Raw genomic sequence first — 12,832 nt, 5'->3', positions numbered from 1 at the left:
CCGGGGGCGTCTGCTTTGACCTTCTTGCCGGCACCGGTGTCGTCAGATCCCTCAACGGCAAGCACGGTCTTGCCTTTGCCTTTCCTGTTGCAACGCCGGCCCTTCCTCGTCGGGGTAGCGGCGTCTTCATTGGTAGAGTCGGTTTCCGCACCGGCGTCTTCGCCAGGGTACTTCGTTCCCTCTTCAGCCCGGGCGCACCTATCGGCCAGGACGTAGAGCTCGGCCACGTCCTTAACTTTGGTCATCGCCAGCTCTTCGCGCATCTTGCGATTGAGCATGTTCTGGTGGAACGCGCTAATCACAGCGGCGGGATGAATGTCGGGGATGTTGTACTGCACCCGGATGAATCTTTGGATGTACTTGCGCAGGGTCTCCCCTTCCTTCTGGGGAATGATGTGCAGATCACTAGCCTGGCCATGAGCTTGGTGGCCTCCTATGAAGGCGCCAACGAACTCATGGCACAGATCCGACCAAGAAGAAATGGAATCCACCGGCAAGTGCATCAACCAAGACATCACATTGGGCTTGAGCGCCAGCGGGAAATAGTTGGCAAGCACCTTGTCGTCGCGAGCCCCAACAGCCTGCATCGCGATGGTGTAGATCCTGAGGAACTCGGACGGATGGGTTTTGCCATTGTACTTCTCGCCGACGTCGGGCTTGAACGTGCGGTGGGACGGCCACTGGAACTGCCGCAGCTCATGGCTAAAGGCCGGGCAGCCCACCTCGTAAGGTAGGCCGCCGGAGCCCCCCGGTGTCGGGTGGTCCATAGCGGGTCTTGCCCGCTTGTCTGACTGGCGGCGCGTTTCGCGCCGACGCTCGACGGTGGTTCGAGCGTCTTCGTGAGCTCGTTCCCGAAGGACCTGGCGCTGGTCAAGGAGGCTCCGCGGGTCAGACGACGCTATGGAGATGTTATCACAAGCGTCGTCACGATGGGCCGACGCCCGCGGCGGCTGGCGAGGAGGAGGACAGTGCACCGTGGCCGCAGCTCCCTCGGTCCTCCCAGCGCCAGCATGTGGTGGCTCGGTGGGGCGCCGACTCGAGGGCCCCGCTGGTCGTGGATCGTCTTTGTTGGCGATGGCGACGAGGCTCCGGATGGTGGCCCTCCACTCGTCGAGCTTCTCCATAGCGGGAGGGAAATCGAGGAGCAGCTGCGCGCGCGAAAGCTTCTGCTGGTGTGGGCGGCGGTGACAGCTGCGTGGATCACGGCGCGCTTCGACTTCTAACTACGTTAGAAGGAGCTCCGTCACGACCCAGCGGCTGCATGCCATTTTCACCAGCGCTTCGGCGAGCGTGCTGAACCCCTTCATCTTACCGATGACGCACAGGGCTCTTCCCGCGGCGGTGCCCAGGGTCACCAACGTGGTGACGCTGCTCGGCGCGCCCACCATGGGAATAACGCACGGTGGTCGCCGGTGTAGGCGTCCTGGAGGTTGCCACGCCGCCCGGAGTCGGCACAACGACACCCCTGGAAGGCCCCGCGCCGCCTGCGGGGGGCCCAGCTCCGTCTTTGGATCCGGCGATGTGTAGCCGGTCGTCTGGCGCGCGAACGACGCCGCTCGCCAGGCTCCGACTGCCTGGGCGATGCTGGTGCTCGCAGGCCGCGGCCCGGGTCCTGTCTGCGACCGGTCCGCTGCTCGTCCGCACCGGCACGGGCCGTTCGGCTCCCAACGAGCCGATCGCCGTGGCCGTCTTCTTCTTAGGGGCCATGGCGATGAAGAACTGCTAGGCTAACTACCAGACCAGACAATTGCGCCCCCTACCTGGCGCGCCAAAGATGTCGGTGTGGAACGACACCTATGGGATCACAAGAATCCCTACTATGGTTTCCAGGGTGCAGGTTTGCGAGGAGAGCAGGGCTAGTAGACAGCACAGGGATCGTTAACCCAGGTTCGGGCCGCGAGGATGCGTAAAACCCTAGTCCTGCTTTATTGGGTGTATTTCTGAGAGTTCTTGAGCTCTCGAACTAGCTGTGGTCAGTGTGTGGTTCGAAAGAGCCGAATCCTTCTCCAGTATGCCATGGGCCTCCTTTTATAGTTGAAAGGGGCTGCCACAGTGACACACAGGAGGTGGAAAGGCGTACAGTGCCCTGATCTTATCGCTCGTATTACAGGACAAGACGCATTTAATGCGTAGCTTAGGTGTCCCCTTGCTTTATTGGGGACGGGGGCGAGGCCCATCCCGTCCGTCGCCGCTCCTCCTCGCCTTGACACGCGCCCTGGCCAGTGAGGTGCGTGGTGCCATGTAGGCAGCCAGGCAGCTGAGGTGGTGCGGTGGCGAAGCCTTCACGAAGATCTGCATGCCGCCATGCAGGCGCTCGATGAGTTGGCCTGGGAGCTGCATGTTGCCACGCAGGTGCCCGCCCAGCTGGCTGGGCTGTCAGCTGCATGTGAACGGTGGTGGAAGCCTGTCCGGCGTGGGTTCGGCGGTGGCCCTGCTGGCGTCCTTGGCGAGGGCCTTGCCGGGTGGCCCGGCAAGGGTCTTGCCGTGGCGTGCTGTCGTCCCCGGCAAGGACCTTGCCGGGGGTTTGGTGGCCTTCCTCGGCAGGGATCTTGCCGAGAATCATCGTCTTCTAATCCTCATCTGATCTTGAATATGTCTTCACAAAGATCTACATGCCACCACAGAGGTGCCTTCCCGAGCCCTGGCCCCATGTTGATGATGGCGCTGGGGGTCGTGGGCTCAAGGGTGGCTCGCTCTGTTGGTGTGGGGTGAGCTGTCCCGGCAAGGGTCTTGCCGGGGCCGCAGAGGCCGCCCGGCAAGGGTCTTGCCGGGGGAACCTGCTTTGTCCCTATGCTCTTTGTGGTCTTGGCCTTGGCGTTGCTTTGATTGTCTTGGGCTTTGGTCTTACCTTGGCTCACCTCCCCTGTTCTGCTTGGTGTGGTCGTGGGCGCGGCTCCGACTGCCCGTGCACAGGTAAAGGGGTACAAAAGCGTGCCCCTATTTTTGTACACCGACAGCCCCGCTGGGCTTCAAATCTTTCCTAGGAGGGATGCATTAGGCTTAACAAGAAAATGGGCTTTAAGAAATAATAAATGGGATGTAATTATAAAAATTGGGCAGTAACTATAAAAAATGCACCAAACACGTAATTACTTTATAATATTATTTTTGGATATTGAAAATTTTAATTTCATTAATTGTTGCGAGCGCAATGTTTCATTTGATTTTTACGTAATATAAATTTATATTGACATTGTATTTAATCTGACTAGAAATTTCGGGATAAAAATATTTCGGATCCCATCAAAATGTGGGTAATTTTATTGAATTCTGTTTTGAACGGTTGGTTGAAATGGGCTATACTTTTAACAAACTGTAAATGGGTTGTAGTAAATTCCATTAGAATTCAAAAATTGGCTGCACATTCTTACAAATCTCAAATGGGCTATAAGTTCTCTGCCACACACTTGTGGCCTTACTAAGTTGACGCGTCCCCTAAAAAAAGAGAGTTGACGCGTATGCAAGGCTTTGTCAACTTATAGTCAACACACGGTTCTAGCAGCAGTGGCCGTTGGATGTCCATCCAACGGATGTCGTGCTTCTTCTTCAATCTCGGATATTCTAGCTTCACCCGCCCAAAAAATGATTCCTCCCCCTAACATCTGGGGCGCACCGTTTCGGAAGCTGACCTGTGGGCCTACTAAGTTGACGCGTACCAAGGGCTTTGTCAACTTAGTCAATATAAACGATTCTAGCTGCAGTGACCGTACGAAGTCCATCCAACGGCCGTCGTGCTTCTTCAACCTCTCGTCTTCTTGCTCCAGCCGCCCAAAGCAGCGCCGGTCGTGCCACCTGCTCCTGCCTCCCGTGGCCGGCTGTGCTGCCGCGGAGGCCTCACCACCCCCTACTACTCCCACCGCTGGCCAGGCCATCCCTGCATTCACCCACACCCCCTGTTATTCTGCGGCGACAACAGCCTCACACCGCAGCCGAACCAGTGAACCCTCGTACTCCTCTCCGCGTGGGTATCCACTAACGCGTCTTCCCCGGCTCCGCACCGTCCCCTTCATAGGCCTCGCCGTCGTCCACCGCCGTGGTGCTCTCGGCGCGGCGTGGTCAATGTGGTCAACGACCGACTTCCATCGGAAGAGTACTGTACGTGGAGAGGCTGACAGCTGGGTCCACGACCGCAGCAAGGAAGTGCCTCCTTATACGCGCAAAATAATTATTCCTCCACCTGACAGTGGGGACCCACCTGACGGGCTACCGTATTTCGCGAAAAAAACGTTCCCCCTGGCTGCTGGGACCCACCAGCTACACCTTCGCACGCAAGGAAGTGCGTCCGGGCAAAAAAAAACGATTCGCCCCCCTGACTGCTGGGACCCACCAGCTACATCTTCGCACGCAAGGAAGTGCCTGACAGTCGGGACCCACCTGGTCGAAGCGTACGCAGCGTTGTCATTCTGGTCGCGAACGTGTACGTACATACTGGTCGATGTAGAGGCGCGCACGTGTCGTAGTAGAGGCGCGCACGTAGCATGTACACGTACGTACAACGGCCAGTGTGCAAGAAAGAAAATACGACAACGTATGTACATACGGGCAGGGTCTCGAACGCCTACTCGCGTATACGTACGGCCAGGGCTCGTGTACATGGCTGGGTCAGAACGGAGAAACAACGTCGTTGTCGTGTTCATGGCGAGCCAACCGGCTGGGTCGGAACGGAATGCGTCGTCGTGTTCATCGGGGGGGGGGGCTTGGACGGAACAGCCAATGGAAACGAGGCCTGGCGTACCGCAGAACGGAGGAAACGGCCTTGTGTTCGACCGGCCACGTTCGAAACGGGATCCTGCTCATCGGGAGGGGTCTGGCGTACCGCAAAACGGAGGAAACGGACCTCCTACGGTCGAAACGGGGGTCGTGTTGATCGGGAGGGGTGTGGTGTACCGCAAAACGGAGGAAACAGACATGTGTTGGAGCGCTATGGTCGAAACGGGGGTCCTGTTCATCGGGAGGGGTGTGGCGTACCGCAAAACGGGACTCCACGGGATACTGTTCATCTCCACCGTTGACCCCCTCCAACCTCCATGGGCTACTGTTCATCCACCGTCGACCTCCTCCAGCCTCCACCTACGACTGTTCATCCATGGGCTCCTGTTCATCGAGCCTCCACCGCGTGCTACTCCACCGGCTATTGTTCAACCAGCCCTCTCTACGGGCTCCTGTTCAACCACCCCTCCACGGGCTACTGTTTATCCACCCCTCCATGGGCTACTATTCATCCAGCCCTCCACGGGGTCCTGTTCATCCAGCCCCAACCGGCTCGATCGATCGGGGTCCTGTTCATCCGGAGGCAACACCACGGGGTCCTGTTCATCCACCCCCACCGGGAACTATTCATCCAAACCCCCCAGCAACGCTCACTGTTCATCCAGAGGCAGCATCGATCGGCTTCAGTTAGACGCGGTAGCGAAGGAATCGCTCGGTCGGGTTCAGTTAACAGCCATCGACCGGTCGCTCGGGTTCAGTAACGCGTAGCCTGCAGTGCAATCGCTCGGGTTCAGTTAAAGCCGAACGCCTCGCTCGGGTTCAGTTAGAGCCCAATGCCTCGCACACACGCGCATACATGTACGAGAGAAACGCGCATCGCTCGGCCCCCGACCACCCACCGTAACCGGGAACTCCCCGAAAATTTCCTCGCCCTCGCTTCTACCACGATTTTTCCCATCATGGACGGCCCAAAGAATGTCATGCAGCTGAGTCTCCGGCCCGCCCAGGACGAAAAGCCTATTTTCTGTCATCATTTTTTGTCATAGAAGTAGGATCCCACCACATCTATGATGATACCGGGTTTTGTCACAATTATCGTCATAGAAGTGTCATAAGTATGACAGAAAAAAAAATTGTTCGGCCCAAAATGTCATGGATGTGTCTTTTTTTGTAGTGTCCTGCTTCGCCCTTCCGGCGATCTTCGCCCTCAGCAGGTCGCGCACGCCCCGGAGCTTCGCATTGCCCTCCTCTTGTTGCCGGATGACGCCGGTAGCCCTGTCCTGCAACCTCGCCCAGCCGGAGATCTGATCCATCTGGCTATGGACCATCGCATGCATGCGCTTGTAAGAGTCCTCGCCTGCCCGCGAGAAATTTTCCCAGGCCACCGCGGCATGGCGGGTCCTCCGTGCTGCTTCGGCGGTGCAGCGGGACATCTCTGCTGCTTCCGCGGCGTGGTCGGACCAGTCTGCTACATCGACGGCGCGGCGGGACCTCCGTGCTGCTTCGGCGGTTGCGGCGGGACCTCTATGCTGCTACTGCTGCGCGGCTGGACTTGTCGGTTGCTTTTACGGCGAGGCGGGACATCTCTCGTGCTTCCTCTTCCATGCTCACCTCTCCCTGGTGGAAATCTCTCGACCCAGAACTCACGCTGGCCATGGCTTGATTGACTTGATTTTTTGTGTGGATGAGGAGTTGAGGAGGAATGTGCAATCATCTTATGTAAGTGTTTGGTTCTCTAGTCCTAGGACTTTTTCTAGTCTCTAGGACTTTTTGAAAAAGACTCTCAAGGAGGTACTTCTAAGGACTTTTAGCAAAAAGTCCCAGAAAAGTCCCCCTATTTGGTTTGCTAGGGACTTTTATGGACTTTTTTTAGTCCCAACACAAAATAGTCCCTGGAACCAAACACGCCCTTAGCATAGTAGTATTTATAACCGAGTACTACTAATACGCTCCTAAGTGGGAAACCGTTTAGGTTGTGATCGGTGTGAATAGGTTTGCAATTAAATATAGCGTGGTAGTAGTAGTAATTTGGAATGTGACGAAACGCGCTCAAAATTTATTGACGGTTCTAGTTTCGAAGTGCGGCACTATTCCCGAATGGCGTCACGTCGGCACGTTTTCTCGGCCGTGGTGTAGCATATGCCATGGTACTAGTTCTTTTTCTACTGCCGTGTACGTGCAAAAACGGGCACCGTCGGATACATATCTTACGCTTGGCGTTCGACAGGAATAGCCTCGTGGCGAGCTATAGACTAGTCTTTTTTTCAGACGCATTACACCTATCTCTCGGGACTTCTCGCACACACCATCACTACTCCCTAGGTCGATGCCACCCACATACACTTGTACTCTGAGAAGAGGTGCATGCACGCACTCGTCCTCTCTCACACACGCATCTGTAGCTACGAATTGTAGTGTTCTCAACCATCCGATTGGCTCTATCATAGGTTTCACGTTGCTCCTTGGCCTTGAGATTGAGAAGTTTAAAACACGGAGGCTAAGATGGAGGCGCGAGGTTTTGGTTAATGTACGGGCCGCACACGGCACCAACACGACACGAGCTTCGTCTGCCTGGTGCGCATGCAGTCGGGTGAGTCGTCCAAGTATAGACACAACCAGGCCCTCGTTGGTATCTGCGCCTCGACTTTGGCTGGTCATAGTGGAGAGTAACATAGACTAGTTACTAGTCTATGTTACTAGTACCTTCATAGTGGGTAGTGTCATATAGTATATGCATAATTTGGCAACGAGCGCTCTCTATATGTACCTCCTTTTTTTTAATTTCATCTTGTTAGTTTTGCTCCATGGCGCAATCCATCGATACTACTATATAAATGTATACATTTTTAAAAGGCTAGAGGGCGGGGCAGTCTAGCTTGGTCCTTTTCACGAGAGGCGAGGGCCTTTGTGATTTGATGGCTCATTACTGCTGGAAGGCGGGGCCTTGTGATTTGACTGCTCGTATAAATGTGCCAATGACCTGAGGAGGAGCAAAGAACCGTGCGGTATACTCAAGTTTTCCACTGGAGTAGTACTATGACGGAGGAGCACGAAACATGGCAGCCCAGTGCCATATGGCGATACAAAATGATCTAATTTGCTAGTCATCTCATTGTTAGCATTGTTCTATTCATGCCTCGCAGACAACATGACACGTGCGGCGAAACACCTGAAGCAAAAGAAGAAACACAGGAGCAAAAGAAGAAGGAAGATTATCACCCCAAATGATCTAATTCACCGCGGAGTCGTAACTGCTTCTTCATCGCCTCCACGACCTCCATCTCCTTGCGCGTCTCCTCCGCCATCTTCTTCATTCTGTCCATGACCCGGGATTTCTCGACGCGAGCCTTCATCATCTGTTCCACGGCCGCATTATGTACCTTGACAGCAGCCGGGTGCTTGATGCGGAGCTTCGCCAACTCCACCTTCTGTTCCATGATGAGGGCCTGCAGCATCTTCATCGAGGAACTACTACTCTCATGTAGCTTCTTCCAGCCAGCGTTCTTCTCCTGCAGCAGGTCGAGCTCGTGGCAGAGCTTCGCCTTGTCCTCCTGAAGTTACAGGATTTCGCCGGTCGCCTTCTTCTCCGAGGCAATGCTCTTCTTCAGCAGCATCACCAAGCCGACGGTCAACTCCCCCTGCTTATTGAGCTCAGCGGGCATATCGTCGAGTCTCTCCTTCAGCAGCTCCACCAAGCAATGGATGAACTCCTTCTGCTTATTGAGGTGCTTATTGAGCTGATCGGGCATGCCGTCGAGGGATAACGACTCTAGCGCCGCCAGCTCGGCATGTTCGCCTCTGCGGCTAGGGCGCTCCTGGGAGCCATCGCCAGCCCGTGAGAGATCTTTCGAGGTCTCTGTGTGGCGGCGAGCCCTCTTTTTTTTTCCGCAACCTTGGTTGCCGCTCCCTTGTTACGAGTAGTTCTCGACCTAGAGCTCTGCGCACCAGACATGGTAAGGACGGACGAATAAGAAGCACTTACGAGGAGGAAAGGTAGAGTAATTTTCGGTTAGGTAGTTCCCCTTTTTATAACCTAAGTACTAGCACTCGTACTAATACCTGCATAGTGGGAACACGTTCAGGTTTGGTACGTACTAGTAGGTGTGAGCAGGCTTGCACTTAATTGTAGCACTAGTACTTTCGAATGTGATTGGAACAAGGTAAAGATAAATTGATGGGTTTTGGTTTCGAGGACCGAAACGGCTCCCGGTGAGTTTAGTGCAACATAAATTTCAAGTGGACTACACTGCTCAGATGCATAAATATTATTTTACTGTAAAAAATTGGCACAAAATACGAAGGAGACCAATGGAAGTACTACTAGCAACCCATGATTTAACTACTCGCATGCGCGCAGTGGAGTAGTAATGTCTTTCTTCCGCCCTCACCCACTCAATTTGCATGCCCTGTATTAATTGACCATCAAGGAAGTGAAGCACTTTACACGCGTCAAAATATCACATGGGGTGGATCTTGGTACAAAATTGCGTCCGCCTGTGTACCCGCGTGTGCGTGCTAGGGAATGAATGCGTGCGTGGCGTGCGTGCACATCTTCGCTTCGTGCATGTACCGCTAGTGTGGCTCAGGGAGGACGAGTACATTCTTCTGGAACCAGCAGCACGTCACTGTGATCAATCCACACAAGGATGTCGCGACAACGCCTCCGCATGTGCCACGTGGCTTCATGAACTGTAAGAGAGACACTGTGTAGCGTGCCATTGTGTTTTGCACATACTCGAAGTACTAGTAAGGTACATGTGCATTGCACGCGTCAGATTTTGCAACCAAATTATGAATAAATACCACACTATAGCATGTAAGCTCTGATTCATATATGCCTGATGTAGACATTCATTTAATTCTTATAGTTCATCTATCAATTAGTTTTTATAAAAAACCTAGGGCCTCTTTGATTCGTAGGATTTCCAAAATGTGGGAATAGGAAAAACATGGGATTAGAGTGGAATGTCGTCTTGAATCCTACAGGATTGTACGAGTGTTTGATTGTGCATAGAAAAAACGCAGAATTCTTTCAAAGAGGTTTGAGTGGATGGGATGTTTCCTATGAAATCTAGTGCAAATGAATCATATGGAAAAATTCCTATGGTTTACAATCCTACGAATCAAACAACCAAGATAGGAAAAATTCCTAAGGATTAGAATCCTCCAAAATTCCTTTGAGAATCCTTTGAATCAAAGAAGCCCTTAATTTATTTTATGATGCATGGAATTGTGCGTTGTAAAGCATAAAGTAAAAACAAATAATGGCAATTCAACTAGAAAAAAAGTTTGGGCAGTTATGATACGGAAGATTCTAGAACAAATGAGAACCACTGTTGTTTTGAGATTTGTGCATTATGCTTAAGTTCAACCATGGAGTCTACTAGATTGTACATGTGGCAAAATCCGGTGGGGGCTAGAAGATGGTGTGAGGGGCCGAGTGGAGGGAGACTATGAAGGAGTGCACAACTGCGAGATCGATATTTAGAGAGAGGGGGCGAGAATGTGGGTTGTTGCGCGCAGTGGCGGAGCCATGAAAAATGTCCCATGAGCTAGGGGGCAAGCATTGCTAATCCTTTACGAGGAGGGCCAATTCATCAACTTAAACCATTTTTACCAGCAATTGTCTAAAGATCACATTCATATTAGCCTCGACATATAGTGATGTTAGGGGGGGCAGGGCCCTTGCTGCCCCCTGTCTTCGCCATTGTGCGCGCGTCTGAGAGATGAAGCGGAAGTCATGGATGATGAGAGGGGGTGTTGGATAAATAATTAACGTGGGTGTATTAGCTATATATATGTAATCCTATATAGAGAGGTATAGATTGATCGATGTGGACGTGGGAAAGAGGGTGAGACCTCACTAGATATATAGTTTGATCGGTTTATGTGGAAAACTATGAAAGACCTAGCTATACACACACACACATAGAGGAACATCGATCGTTGCGCATGCACGGGAAAGATAAAGAATGCCCGATATGATGGAGAGGGGGATGTGTGTGTGTGCCTTCATGGGAGACCGACCTGAAGAAAAAGATTGCATGTGTGCGACGGATAATGCCAACTAGTCTGTGTGCATGCATGCACAAGAGAAAGTTAGTGGTACAATTATAAAGAGAAGACCAATGTGTGGGTGTAAAAGACTGGGTGAGGTCATAATCAATGTAAAGTTGAATTCAAATATTTGAATAAGAGATCATGATGTTTGAAACCCATGCATGCATGAATATAACGGAGATCTACGTGGTGTGGTTTGGAAACGAGCATGTTGTAATGTATACACATTGAACAAGGTCAGACTGGTTTGAATTTGAGATACCGATGGCAGACATCGTTTGGCCACATTGCATCCGTGCATGGACACGCTATTCTAATTGGAGATGATGGGTGACTTTCGCGTCACATATCTATATCTATACCCCTATATATATTATATTATATATTTTTTATATAGTGTGCGGATAACTTTAACTTTGAAAGATGGTCGTTGAATGAGGCCAATCCGATGGTGCAGAGCTGGCAAATTTGAGCACTACTGGCCGTTGGATATCATCTAGATTTCACCAGATTTTGCCACATGTACAATCTAGAAGACTCTATGGTTGAACTTAAGCATAATGCACAAACCTCAAAACACAAGCACTCCTTCTTTGTTCTAGAATCTTCCGTATCAGAATTGCCCAAATGTTTTTTTACATGATTTGTTTTTACTTTATGCCTTACAATGCACAATTCCATGAATTTTAAAATAGATTAGCTTTCTTATAAAAACTAGATGATTTTGAATGAAATGAACTATAAGAATTAAACGAACATCTACCTCCTGCATATATGACTCCAAGCTTACATGCTATAATGTGGTATTTATTCATAATTTGGTTGCCAAATCTTATGCGTGCAATGCACGTGTACCTTACTAGTCTAAATGGTGTCTGTGTGTGTTGTGCGTGTCAAACACATTGTACGTAGTATATCATACTAGTCTAAATTGTCTTTTTGGGTACACATTAAGCTTGTTCTCCCGAAATTTCAAGCCGCGCCTTGTTATGCCGAAATTTCAAGCTAGCGTCTCTGTCTATCGTGCTACGAAATTCCCGCCTCTTCAACCCGCGCCTTGTTACCCCGAAATATTTAAGATACATCTTTGTCTCATTGTGCTCCGACAACTCCCTCCATCTCAACCCGCGCCTTGCTATTCCAAAATTACAACGCGCATGAAAACTCCCACCTCCTGTGAAATCCCGACACGCAAATGAAGGAAATATGCCCTAGAGGCAATAATAAAGTTATTATTTATTTCCTTATATCATGATAAATGTTTATTATTCATGCTAGAATTGTATTAACCGGAAACATAATACATGTGTGAATACATAGACAAACAGAGTGTCACTAGTATGCCTCTACTTGAGTAGCTCGTTGATGAAAGATGGTTGTGTTTCCTAGCCATAGACATGAGTTGTCATTTGATTAACGAGATCACATCATTAGGAGAATGATGTGATTGACTTGACCCATTCAGCTAGCTTAGCACTCGATCGTTTAGTATGTTGCTATTGCTTTCTTCATGACTTATACATGTTCCTATGACTATGAGATTATGCAACTCCCGTTTACCGGAGGAACACTTTGTGTGCTACCAAACGTCACAACGTAACTGGGTGATTATAAAGGTGCTCTACAGGTGTCTCCAAAGGTACTTGTTGGTTGGCGTATTTTGAGATTAGGATTTGTCACTCCGATTGTCGGAGAGGTATCTTTGGGCCCACTCAGTAATACATATCACTATAAGCCTTGCAAGCATTGTGACTAATGAGTTAGTTGCGGGATGATGTATTACGGAACGAGTAAAGAGAGTTGCCGGTAACGAGATTGAACTAGGTATCGAGATACCGATGATCGAATCTCGGGCAAGTAACATACCGATGACAAAGGGAACAACGTATGTTGTTATGCGGTCTGACCGATAAAGATCTTCGTAGAATATGTGGGAGCCAATATGAGCATCCAGGTTCCACTATTGGTTATTGACCGGAAAGGTGTCTCGGTCATGTCTACATAGTTCTCGAACCCGTAGGGTCCGCACGCTTAACGTTACGATGACGGTTATATTATGAGT

The sequence above is a fragment of the Aegilops tauschii genome, chromosome 5 (assembly GCF_002575655.3).
Source record: "Aegilops tauschii subsp. strangulata cultivar AL8/78 chromosome 5, Aet v6.0, whole genome shotgun sequence".
In the NCBI taxonomy this organism is placed as follows: domain Eukaryota; kingdom Viridiplantae; phylum Streptophyta; class Magnoliopsida; order Poales; family Poaceae; genus Aegilops; species Aegilops tauschii.
The sequence above is the reverse complement of the archived record's forward strand: the minus strand, read 5'-3'. Positions refer to the sequence as shown.